The sequence below is a fragment of the Macrobrachium rosenbergii genome, chromosome 31 (assembly GCF_040412425.1).
Source record: "Macrobrachium rosenbergii isolate ZJJX-2024 chromosome 31, ASM4041242v1, whole genome shotgun sequence".
In the NCBI taxonomy this organism is placed as follows: domain Eukaryota; kingdom Metazoa; phylum Arthropoda; class Malacostraca; order Decapoda; family Palaemonidae; genus Macrobrachium; species Macrobrachium rosenbergii.
In genome coordinates this window covers 24,317,884-24,330,383 of record NC_089771.1, presented here as the reverse complement: position 1 = coordinate 24,330,383, position 12,500 = coordinate 24,317,884, and the positions used below count along the sequence as shown (strand labels likewise).

Sequence of the window (12,500 nt, the reverse complement as noted above, 5' to 3'; positions counted from 1 at the left end):
TTATTATTATTATTATTATTATTATTATTATTATTTATTATTATTATTATTATTATTCAGAAGATGAGTCCTTTTCACATGGTACAAGCCCACAAAAGGGACCATTGACTTGAAATTCAAGCTTCCAAAGAACATTATGGTGTTCAGCTGAAAGAAATAACAGAAGGTAATTGGAAATAACAGAAGGTAATTGGAAATACCGAAAGAAGAAATTAGTTAATTGAAAAAATAGACTGACAAATTAATAAATAAATAGGTAAAAATGTAAATGAATTATTAACGTGTCATGACCAAATGAATGCAGTAATCCCATCATTATGAAAAGGGTACCAGAAATATGAAATTACAATGAAAACGTCACATTATTGAAAAATGTTCGTACTGACCTGTAACGTTTGACCTGATTTCTCTCGAAAGGTAACCGCCTAAAGTAGGTCACGTGATGAGTGTCTCGTCAGAATTTCGTCAAATTCTGTTTGCTTGTTCTTGCAAAATTCTGCGAATAAAACACAACAATTGTTTTGAAGAGTGGTAACTCAACAAAGGCTTAACTGTGTCCCACGAAATCGAGGGAAAAATCAATAAGAACAAAGAGAAAATGATTTATTAGAATTTACTTAGGATCAATAACAGCTCATCATGTTTACTTACTTGTCAATCAGTGATTGTTTTTTATTGCCTTCAAACAATAATAATGACTCATTTACTCTCTTCAGTGGCCACCAAGACCAGTGGTCAGTCAGCGCTACAAATAAATAGATAAATAAAAATTTCTTCGGAGTAAAAGGATGAGACAGTGATTTGTGGATTTGCAGATGACGTAGCAGTTCCAGTATCCTGGAAGAGAGAGAGAGAGAGAGAGAGAGAGAGAGAGAGAGTGTTATACGGGGAGGTGTCATGAACACATATCGAAAATTTATCTCAAATGTATCGCAATCAAGTTGAAAACAGGTCAGCAACCGCATGTGGAGAACGAAGAAAGCAGTAGCAACTTGAGATAATGGCATGAAGCACTGATTAGGACCACCAGTAAGTCGTTGACATGTATTCAACCTGTTTGTGATGTGTTGCAATAAGTTGGCGACGTGTGTTCGAGTCATGTTTTACAGCGTGGACATATGGGCACACCCCGAGTGTCAAATGGTCAATGGAACCACGCAATCTTGATACAAGGGCCTCTGTTGTCCAGCTGTTCAAGATTCATGAGCTAGCCATGTTTGCCCAATTCCTCTTCCACAAAGGCATCCTATCTTGTTGAAATAACAGTATACAACAAGAGGGACATAATTAGGAGATATCTGTCCCTTCCTGGTTATAATTAATCAGACCTTCCAGTGAGATGTGCCAATCTTCCTATATTTTCTTCCTTATACTTGGGAAGATATGTTAAAATGTCAAAAAGACCACTTTTTAGCAGGTTGTGGTGCAGTGTTTCTTGACGAGTTCTGTTCTTTCATCTCCTTGTGCCTAGATGTGTTCTGGAACTTAGTAATATTTAATTTCCCTGAAATGACGCTTAATTAATAAATATATTCATAACAGAATTTATATTACCAATTCATGGTATAGGATTAGATCCGCAAAGACTGTATTGCACTTTGGGACTTGGTAAAAATTATAAATTCTCTCTCAGGACGATTGGATTATTGGAGAGAGAGAGAGAGGAGAGATTTTCAGTGTCAGTTGATTACCTTTTAAAGAAATGCATTGTTTATTTTCAGGCAAGCAGACAGACGGACAGATAAACAACGAACATATTCAATATGAAAGAACATGCATTGCTCTGTCACAGAAATTATATTTAGGAAATATTTAGGAAATGAGAATTGCCATTAAAAATGCTGTTTGGGTAACGCTGTCTGAACTAATTTCCACTGCTTTCGTCAAGACAAGTTTTAAATGCTGCTTAGAATTGCAATCTGCAAAACTACAACGGAAAATTAGGGAAAGAATACAAGGAAAAGTTATGACCAATATTTGCAGTCACACATTTCTCCTGCCTTTCATCTACACCATTCACTATCTCGTCTTGTCTTCCTCATTTTAACTTTGTCTTTTAAGCCTATGTCAAAATACCCTTCTTCCTACAGCTGCCAGAAGGTTTAGAAGTCTATAAGAACGAAACTGAATGCGGTTCCAAGTTGGATTTAGATTTTATATGATAACTGGCTGTCTCCTACACGGAAATACATGCTCTGTTGCTGATCGGAACTTAAGGATTCTGCTTGAGTCTACTACAGACGTTTGTTGATGCCAACTCTTGTTTTTGTATTCAGCTCTTGTTTTTTCATATATGCTCTTGTTTTTTTATATGTGCTCTTGTTTTCGTATTCAGCTCTTGTTTTTTATGTTGACTCTTGTTTTTCGTTAGGTCTCATTATTTTGTTGGCTCATGTTTTTTGTTAGCTCTTGTTTTTTTATGTTGGCTCTTGTTTGCTTTAGTTAGCTTTTGTTTTTGGCTGGCTCTTACTTTTTTGTTAGCTTTTGTTTGTTTTTGTTAGCTCTTGTTTGTTTTGTCATCTCTTATTATTTGCTTGATCGTTTTTGCTAGCTCTCGTTTTTTGTTAGCTTTTGTTTTTTGTTAGCTCTTGTTTTTTCCAGCACTTTCTTTAGCTCTTGTTTTAAAAGCTCTTTTTTAGCTCTTTTTTACCAGCTCTTTTTAAGCTCTTGTTTTATTCAGCACCTAGCTCTTTTTAGCTCTTGTTTTTTCAGCTCTTTTAACTCTTATTTTACTAGCTCCTTTTCAGCTCTTGTTTTATTCAGCTCTTTTTTGGGTTTATTTTTGCCACCACTTTTTATAGCTCTTGTTTAGTTCCAGTTCTTCTTAGCTCTTGCTTTTTCAGCTCTTATTAAGCTCTCGTTTTTCTTCAGCTCTTTTTTTTTTTTTGTCTTATTCCAGCTTTCTTTGGCTCTTGTTTTTCGCAGCTCTTTTGTAGTTCTTTTTTTCAGCTCTTATTTAAACCGCGTTTTACGAGTTCTCGTTTTTTCTACCTTTTTCTCTCATGATCGCGTTTTGCAACATCCTGCCCCAGTTATCAGCAATTCATAAGTCTCTCTCTCCCTCTCTTGCTTTCTCTCTCTCTCTTTGTTCCTCTCTCTCTCTCTTTTCCTCCCCCTCTCTCTTCCTCTCTCCTTCTCTCTCTTTCTTTCTCTCTCTCTCTCTCTCTCTCTTTTCCTCTCTCCCTCTCTCCATCTATCTTTCTCTCTTTTTCCTCCCCTCCTCTCTCTCTCTCTCTCACTTTTCCTCTCTCCCTCTTTTTTCTCTCTCTATCTTTTCTCTCTCTCTCTTTTTTCCTCTCTCTCTTTCTCTCTTTTCCTCTCTTACTTTCTCACTTTTTTTCTCTCTCTCTTTTCCTCTCTCTCTCTCTCTTTTCCTCTCTCCCTCTCTCTTTTCTCTCTTTTCCTCTCTCCCTCTTTCTCTCTTCCTCTCTCTCTCTCTCTGTTGCAGTTCCTCTTGACAACAGCAGCAACATTCCCCGCTTGCCAACACCATCCGGGGAGGCCGTTTAACTGTATTTCCCAAGATGGGTATCTGCGAGAAGCCTCCTTTCATGAAGAGCATTATTCTGCTGTCCTTGTCAAACTTTTATTTTTGTTACTATGATTATCTTCCCCCCCCCCTTCCTGATTTCGGTTATTTTTTCTACTCTTTCTTTTGTTTAGATTCTGTTTTCTGTTATTTGTTTCTATTGTATTTTATATTATTTCTTTTATTTGTATTATGTTTTCCTTTTGGTTATTTTTCTGTTAAAGGGTACTTTTTAGTTTACTGTGAAAGAAAACTATTGCGTCGGCTTTGTCTGTCCGTCCATAATTTTTCTGTCCGTCAATATCTTAAAAACTACTGAGGCTAGAGGACCGCAGATCTGCATTTTCATCATCCACCTCCAATCATCTAACATACCAAACTGCAGCCATCTATTCTCAGTAGTTTTTCTTTATTTGTTGTAAAAGTTAGCCATAATCGTGCTTCTGGCAAAGATATAGATAGGTCACCACCAGGACGTGGTTAAAGCTTCATGGCCGCGGCTCATATACAGCATTTACCGAGACCACCGAGAGGATCTATTTTCGGTGGCTCTAATTATACGTTGTAGCGGCTGTACAGAAAACTCGATTGCGTCGTACGAAACTTAGGCGCATTTTTTTTACTTGTTATTTGTTATTTTTGATACGGTATATGTCTAATTTTTTTTGTTATTGTTTTAGCTATTTTTTCCTTAGACCTTCTTTTTTCCAGTTCTTATTTAGCTCTGGTTTTTCAATGGCTATTGTTTCTCGTCGCTTTTGTTTTTTCCCATCTCTATTTTAGCTCTTGATTATTTTCAAACTTTCAACAGCATTCATCTCTTGTTCAAATCAATAATTGTTCCATCTTATATTTATCACTTTTCTTCCACTCCCGTACATTACTTACGTCCTCTCACATTAGTTTATAAATTCCTTATTTTCAAGATCGTGATAATAACGAAGAAAAGAGTAAATATAAGTTAAATGTCTTCTTATTTCCTTTCCTTTTATGGAATGAAATGGAAATAATAAGTATACCTTAGTTTAACCAGACCACTGAGCTGATTAACAGCTCTCCTAAGGCTGGCCCGAAGGATTAGATTTATTTTACGTGGCTAAGAACCAACTGGTTACCTAGCAACGGGACCTACGGCTTATTGTGGAATCCGAACCACATTATAACGAGAAATGAATTTCTGTCACCAGAAATAAATTCCTCTTATTCTTCATTGGCCGGTCGGAGAGTCGAATGCGGGACCAGCAGAGTGCTAGCTGAGAACGATACCCATCCTTCCAATGAGGAACCAGGAATGAAATGGAATATAAGATTTAGGCCAAAGGCCACGCGCTGGGACCTTTGATGAGATCATTTAGCGCTGCAAGGGAAATGGAGAGATAAGAAGGTTTGAAAGGTGTAACAGGAGGATAACCTTTTGCAGTTGCACTATGCAACATTTGTCAGGAGAGAGTGGAAAGTAAGGTGGAAGAAAGAGAACATGAACAGAGGCACAGCTAGAGTTCAGTTACAGAAATGGAAAGGGTCGCAGCTAGCGGCCCAAGGGACGCCGCAAAGAACATTAATAAGTAATGCCTACGGTGCACCGTGTGAGGTGCACTGACGCCACTAACCTCGCCCCCACACGGGGTCTTTCCTCTTATAGGATACTTGTCACCCTTTCCATCGTTCCAATCCCCCCCTCCCCCCCCTCCCCCGCCTTAAGAACGAACGGGAGAAAGTAATAGGATATTAAACGGGTTTCTTTGGTTCTGAATAAGTACGTATGACTTCATCGTATTCGTCTGCTGACGTAACCAACTGGTTAGTGGGGAGGCAGGGGGAGGCAGGGGGAGGATAATAGGAAGACTAGTGCAGGCTGAAATAACAAGACACATTTTGACATCTATGGGTAAATAAGGTCATGGTTTATAGGATGTGCATTGTAGGTCTGATTTTTTGGGAGCCGGTAATTTTTTGGTGATGCTTTTTGGGGAATGAGATTGTTCGGAATCTTTCTGATAATGATGAATGAGAAGTCTCTCTCTCTCTCTCTCTCTCTCTCTGTTTTATGTATATGTTCCTTAGCGCATAGTTGTTAAGATCCGACGTTAAGTATGTAACATAAACACACACACACACACACACACACATATATATATATATATATATATATATATATATATATATATATATATACATAAAGAGAGAGAGAGAGAGAGAGAGAGAGAGAGAGAGAGAGAGAGAGAGAGATATGACATCATAATCCCTTTTTCTCGTTATACATGTTAAACCTCAGCTCACAAGCAAGATTTGAACTCACGTCTTCCAAGTTACAAGCGCAGACTTTCTGTTCCTACCTGCTGTTTACCTCAGTACACTTCCATAGGGAAGCACTCATGGGTCAGTATTTCTGACATTTAAAACCACTATTTCTTGTGCCTAGGTAACGTGAGTGCTACTCGCTTTTTCAGAGTAGCATCATCCTTCTGTAGAGGTCACAGGTTGTCACACCATTTGGGAAGGTTATAATTGTACTTTTTTTTACATATATATCACTGTTCAGGTATTACGTATGTAAATGTTTGTTTGTTTCTTGTAGTATGCTCAGTTTAGCAGAAATAAACTGCAGTATAATGAAAAAGTATATAAGGGGAATTTTAGAATTTATTAGATTAGAATTATATTATCTTTTCAATGAATGATATAGCTAGCTACTCTTACAAGTATTTAAATTACTTGAATTTCCATAACACGTATTTTGTAAGGTCAGTTTTGTCAGAAACTGGAATACAATAGAAAATATTTGAATAAACATTCTAGAAATTATTGAAATAATATTAAAATCATTTTTATAGAAGAAATAAATCGTTAATCTTACAAGTATCTAAATCACTTGAATTTACAGAGCATATGGTTTGGAAGGAGGACAATTCAGCCACAATGATGTTTTTCAAAGTACCTGGATTTTCAGTCATGGGCATATATTCAGATTATATAACCGCTTTCAGCATCTGATGTAGGCCTCTAAAAATCAGCCAAATCAAAGTAAAAGGTATATTATTATTATTATTATTATTATTATTATATTATTATTATTATTATCCAGAAGATGAACCCTATTCATATGGAACAAGCCCACCACAGGGGTCATTGACTTGAAATTCAACCTTCCAAAGAATATGGTATTCATTTGAAAGAAGTAACAGGAAATAAAGGGAAATACAGAGTTGATATCAATTTATTTTAGAAAAAGAAAAAATTTTATTTCCATTCTGATCAAATTCTACACACTAAGGTCTATGGAACGGGAGATCTGGTAATAAAGCTGAAGGTAAATTTATTTATTTTTTTTAATAAGTGAGATCTTTTCTTTCTGTATTTCTCTTTACCTCCTCTTAATTCTTTCTGATGAAAACCATATTCTTTGGAAGCTTGAATTTCAAGTCAATGGCCCCTTTTGTGGGTTTGTTTCATGTGAACAGGGCTCATGTTTATAATAATAATAATAATAATAATAATAATAATAATAATAATAATAATAATAATAATAATAATATATCAGTTAATGATCTCAATTCATTTCAGAAATGTTAATGATATATCATTCTGATCAAACGTTATCCACTACGGTCTATGGAAAGGCGAGACCTGGCAATACTGCGTGATTCTGAAACGCCTTACCTTCAGATAGCTTTTTCGGTCTTATCTTACAAGACTGAAGGATCAAATTCAGACTGAACCTGTGTGACTAGACGCTGCTCAAGGTGAGGCATATGTGTTACCCGTCTTGGGTTTTGTTTTTCTTTATTTCCACTGTACCTCAAGCTAGGCTTATCGGCGGGAGTCATAATCTTCGAGTTTTCAAATTCCCAGCATGCAGTTGTAATAACCATAATGGCCTCTTGACTTCTCGAATTCCTCAGACTTTTTCATACGCTTGTCACTGCAATGTCTTTGATCCGAATGCAATCTAAGGCTTTGTTTTATTTATTTTATTATTATTATTATTATTATTATTATTATTAGAAGATCAGAAGATGGACCCTAAAATTCAAGGTCCAAAGAATATTATTATTATTATTATTATTATTATTATTATTATTATTATTATTATTATTATTATTATTCAGAAGATGGACCCTATTCGTATGGAACAAGCCTTCAGGAGCCACTGACTTGAAATTCAAGGTTCCAAAGAATATTATTATTATTATTATTATTATTATTATTATTATTATTATTATTATTATTATTATTATTATTATTATTATTATTCAGAAGATGGACCCTATTCGTATGGAACAAGCCACTGACTTAAAATTCAAGGTTCCAAAGAATATTATTATTATTATTGATTATTATTAAATTCAAGCTTCCATTATTATTATTATTATTATTATTATATTTATTCAGAAGATGGACCCTATTCATATGGAACAAGCCATGGCCACAAAATTCAAGCTTCCAATAGAATATCATTGATTTATTGAAGAATTTAATGGCTTCACAAAAGAGGCCATTGACTTGTTATTATTATTATTATTATTATTATTATTATTATTATTATTATTATTATTATTATTATTATTATTATTATTATTATTATTACATTCAGATGGAATCCTATTCATATAAAACAAGCATACAGGGGCCACTGACCTAAAATTCAAGCTTCCAAAGAATATTATTATTATTATTATTATTATTATTATTATTATTATTATTATTATTAGTAGTAGTAGTAGTAGTAGTAGTAGTAGTAGTAGTAGTAGTAGTATCATTATTATTACTATTATCATTAGTATTATCATTGGTATTATTATTACTATTATTATTCAGAAGATGAATCTTATTCATATGGAACAAGCCCATAAAAGGGGCCACTGACTTGAATCAATTCAAGCTTTCAAAGAATATTGTGGTGTTCATTTGAAATAAATAACTGAAGGTAACAGGTAACAGGCGGTCAGTTATTGAAAAAGAAACAATAAACTAGAGAATTATTACGCTGATAAAAAAACGTCATTCAAATTATCAAAATACAAGAACTGTAAAGAAAGTGTGAAGAATTCGAGAAGAGGGCATTGTGGTTATTACAATAATTACATATGCATCTGGTGAAAAGTGACCAGTAGATTCTATATATATGTATATACATACATACATACATACATACATACATACATACATATACATATATACTGTATATACAAATATATATATATATATATATATATATATATATACATATATATACTATATATATGTATATATATATATATATATATATATATATATATATATATATATATACATATACACACACACGCATTCAGCGTTTCTTGCAGATACGAATGCATTCTTTTTAATTGACCTGATATGAGAATCGCCCCTTACTTTGATAGCAAGGAGATTTTCTTGTCCTTTGATAGCAGAGGTCTAACGCTGACTCCCCCCGCCCATAACCCTCCCTTTCCTCTTAGAACCGGAAATGGCGTTCCCAAAATAAAAGCCGTATCGTGTTACCTCACCCTCAGTACGAGTATATAGGTAAGGGGAGGTCCTATACACTACGTACATAGGTAGGTGGTCCTCCTAAGCTTTGAAAAGCCATCTTCTTCTCTAGGTTGCCTGTGGTAACTAGAACATGGATTTTCAGGGACTGAATTCTTGGTCTGTGATCAAGATGGGAGTTCGTTTTTGTTCATGTAAAGAAATTTTAATGGTTTTTCTTTTTATTTTGTAAAGGAAAGTTTAAAAAGCTATTAGTGACTTTTATTCCAATCCTCTCTCTTTTTATGAATCATGAGCAGTGCTTTTCTGTACCTTAACTGAAATTTATCCTTGATTTTCCATTTATAATTTCGTTCTTTATATGAATCATGAGCAGTGCTTTTCTGTCTCTTAATACTTTCTTTAATGTTTTGTAAAGGAAAGTTTAAAATCTATCCTTTCTATGTGTTCAAAATTTCGTCCATATGAATCATGAAGAGTACTTTTCTGTATCTTTCAAAAAGGAGTTTTTAGTTTTTTTTTATATTTAGAAAGGAAAGTTCAAAACCTATTCGTGATTTTTATTCAAGTCTTCGTCCTTATGAATCATGAGCAGTGGTTAAATGTATCTTAATAAAAGGAATTTTTTCCATGGAGTTCTGTGAGAACTAGTGAATACTGTACATGACACGCCTTGTTTATCAGTTAGATTTGAAGGCCAAAACTGAAAAATCTTTTGTTACGACAGATTCGTGACGATAAAAACTAAAATAAGTTTAAAAGTAAGCAGGAATGAACAAGGAATGAACAAATAATTAGAAAATGTAGACCTTCGCCAAGGCAATTTGCATGACGGCATCTGAACGGACCATCTCGTGAACAGATGAACATAGTTTAATGAAACTGAGTGAAAATAATTTCTTGCATGACAACCACCAGATACATTTATTTTAGCCTAAACCATGGACCTTGTAACCCCCTAAGTCCCGTCAAGGAACTTTGGTGCTTAATTTAATAAGAATTTTCTCTCTCTCTCTCTCTCTCTCTCTCTCTCTCTCTCTCTCAAATGAATATCTACACAGCCTTCGTTGAATCTAATGTTAATCAACAAGCAATTTGTCTCCCTGTATCAAGGTGCAAAGAACTCTCTTTCTCTGTCTGTCTGTCTGTCTCTCTCTCTCTTAAAAGAGTATCTACACAGCCTTCGGTGAATATAATTCTTTTCACTATACTGTGTCAAGGTGCAAATAACTCTCTCTCTCTCTCTCTCTCTCTCTCTCTCTCTCTCTTCTACGGTTCATTCAGCTTTTCCAAATTTCAATTAATTTTGATACTTCTAGGTGAAGGTTCTTAAGTGAGTATACAACCAACTAAAAGTCTTACAGTAATATTCATCTGTATTTACTAGTTCTCTTCAGTAACCCTTATGCAACAATGAAAAGCGTAAGACTGTGGCTAATTTGCAATCTTTTACAGTACCACGTTGATTGCCTTTTTCTTATTTTTGCTCGTGGAATACAATAGAATTCATGATAATGGAGTTTCACGGGTAATGGAGGACATTGTAATATATTCCAGGGCTCACCTTCCATAATCTCCTACTATTTCCTTCTACAATTCCCTTTAATACACGTTGAGACATCAATACCTTCGTTATATTGTTTTGTGGAATGACAGAAAACAATTTCTTGGGGATTTTTACAACCAGTACAAAATAGCCATTAATGAAACTGAAACCTAATATCCCGAAGTCTTAAGTATTTATATGAAAGAAGTTAAGTATACCTTAGTTTAACCAGACCACTGAGCTGATTAACAGCTCTCCTGGGGCTGGCCTGAAGGATTAGATATATTTTACGTGGCTAAGAACCAGTTGGTTACCTAGCAACGGGACCTACAGCTTATTGTGGAATCCGAACTACATTATAGCGAGAGATGAATTTCTATCACCAGAAATAAATTCCTCTAATTCTTCATTGGCCGGTCGGAGAATCGAACACGGGCCCAGCAGAGTGCTAGCCGAGAACGATACCAACCCGTCCAATGAGGAACTAGTATTTATATGGAGTCCAATGTTTTGGTTACTTATCAGAAACGTAAAAGTATAATGATTTTGGTCTTAGTTCTAAGGTTCTAGGTATCTAGCCTATGTTCTAGAGACCTCACGGTAAATAAGTAGTTATGAGTAATTAGAAGTGTTTACTTCGAAATTAAAGTTTAAAGTTCTTATTTACATTAAGCCTAGAGCGTCAGTTATTTAACTTTGAATTAAAAACTTAGAACTTGGCTCAAGTTTAAAGTTTTATGCGATCAAGTTTAGTCTGAAGTCCTTATCTGAAAGCACGGAGTTCTTTTTGAAGTTACCCAAACTTCAAAAAGTCGAGCCTAATTTCAAAAGGGGACTTTAATTTCTGATACGAATCGAACTCTTAAAGCTAAGCCTAATCTCTAATCTAATCTTGAAAGCTAATAAAAAAGCTAAGTCACTTCAGAAACTTCGTTTTTAATTTGGTGTTTACAAACACATTCCAAGCTAGGTTGTCCACGAGGCAATTTCACTAAACTGGTTTGAGCCAGTTGGCTGAAAATAAAACACGATACGAGATTAGACAGAGAGAGAGAGAGAGAGAGAGAGAGAGAGAGAGAGAGAGAGAGAGAGAGGGGTTGGGAATGAAAGATAAGATAGCCGCCACGATTTGGCAGGGGACCGTAGGCCTAAAGAATGTTTATTTATAAACCTCGAGGGCAGGTAACGCTAAACTCAGGTTTCAAACTCGATCCTTCTAGGCTGAATTGGAACCAGAATTTCGGGGCTCGTGGCGCTTATCAGTGCCAGGGCGATAGGCCTTTGTTTTCCTTTGTTTTTGTTAGCTTATTATTTTCTAGTTTTCTGTAAAGGAAAGTTATTGTGCCGGCTTTGTCTGTCCGTCCGCACTTTATTCTGTCCGCACTTTTTCTGTCCGCACTTTATTCTGTCTGCACTTTTTCTGTCCGCCTTCACATCTTAAAAACTACTGAGGCTAGAGGGTTGCAAACTGGTATGTTGATCATCCACCCTCCAATCATCAAACATACCAAATTGCAGCCCTCTAGCCTCGGTGATTTTTATTTTATTTAAGGTTAAAGTTAAAGTTAGCCATAATCGTGCTCCTGGCAACTATATAGGATAGGCCACCATCTAGCCATGGTTAAATTTTCATGGGCAGCGGCTCATGCAGCATTACACCGAGACCACCGAAAGATACATCTATTTTCGGCGGCCTTCAGTATACGCTGTAGGGCTGTACAGAAAACTCGATTGCGCAGAAGAAACTTCGGCGCATTTTTTACTTATTTAATTTGTAAACAAACGGGCATAGAGAAATATAAACTTGTATGAAATGATTTCTCTCGTATAGAAATACTTGTATGAAGTAGTTTCTCCCGTACAATGCATTCGAACGCACTAAGACTGCTTGCTCAAGTTAGAAATAAACTAGTTTCTCCAGAATAGGATGGG

At 35.3% G+C, this 12,500-nt stretch overlaps 1 long non-coding RNA gene across 1 annotated transcript in view; it reads right to left on the bottom strand.

The window, feature by feature from the left end:
- Nucleotides 1–386: 386 nt before the first annotated feature.
- The window catches only part of LOC136855254 (uncharacterized), a 43,122-nt gene continuing 31,008 nt past the window's right edge, over nucleotides 387–12,500 (bottom strand). Inside the window, exon 3 of the long non-coding RNA XR_010857968.1 lies at nucleotides 387–496. This is a non-coding gene — a long non-coding RNA (uncharacterized lncRNA). The remainder of the gene's footprint in view (nucleotides 497–12,500) is intronic.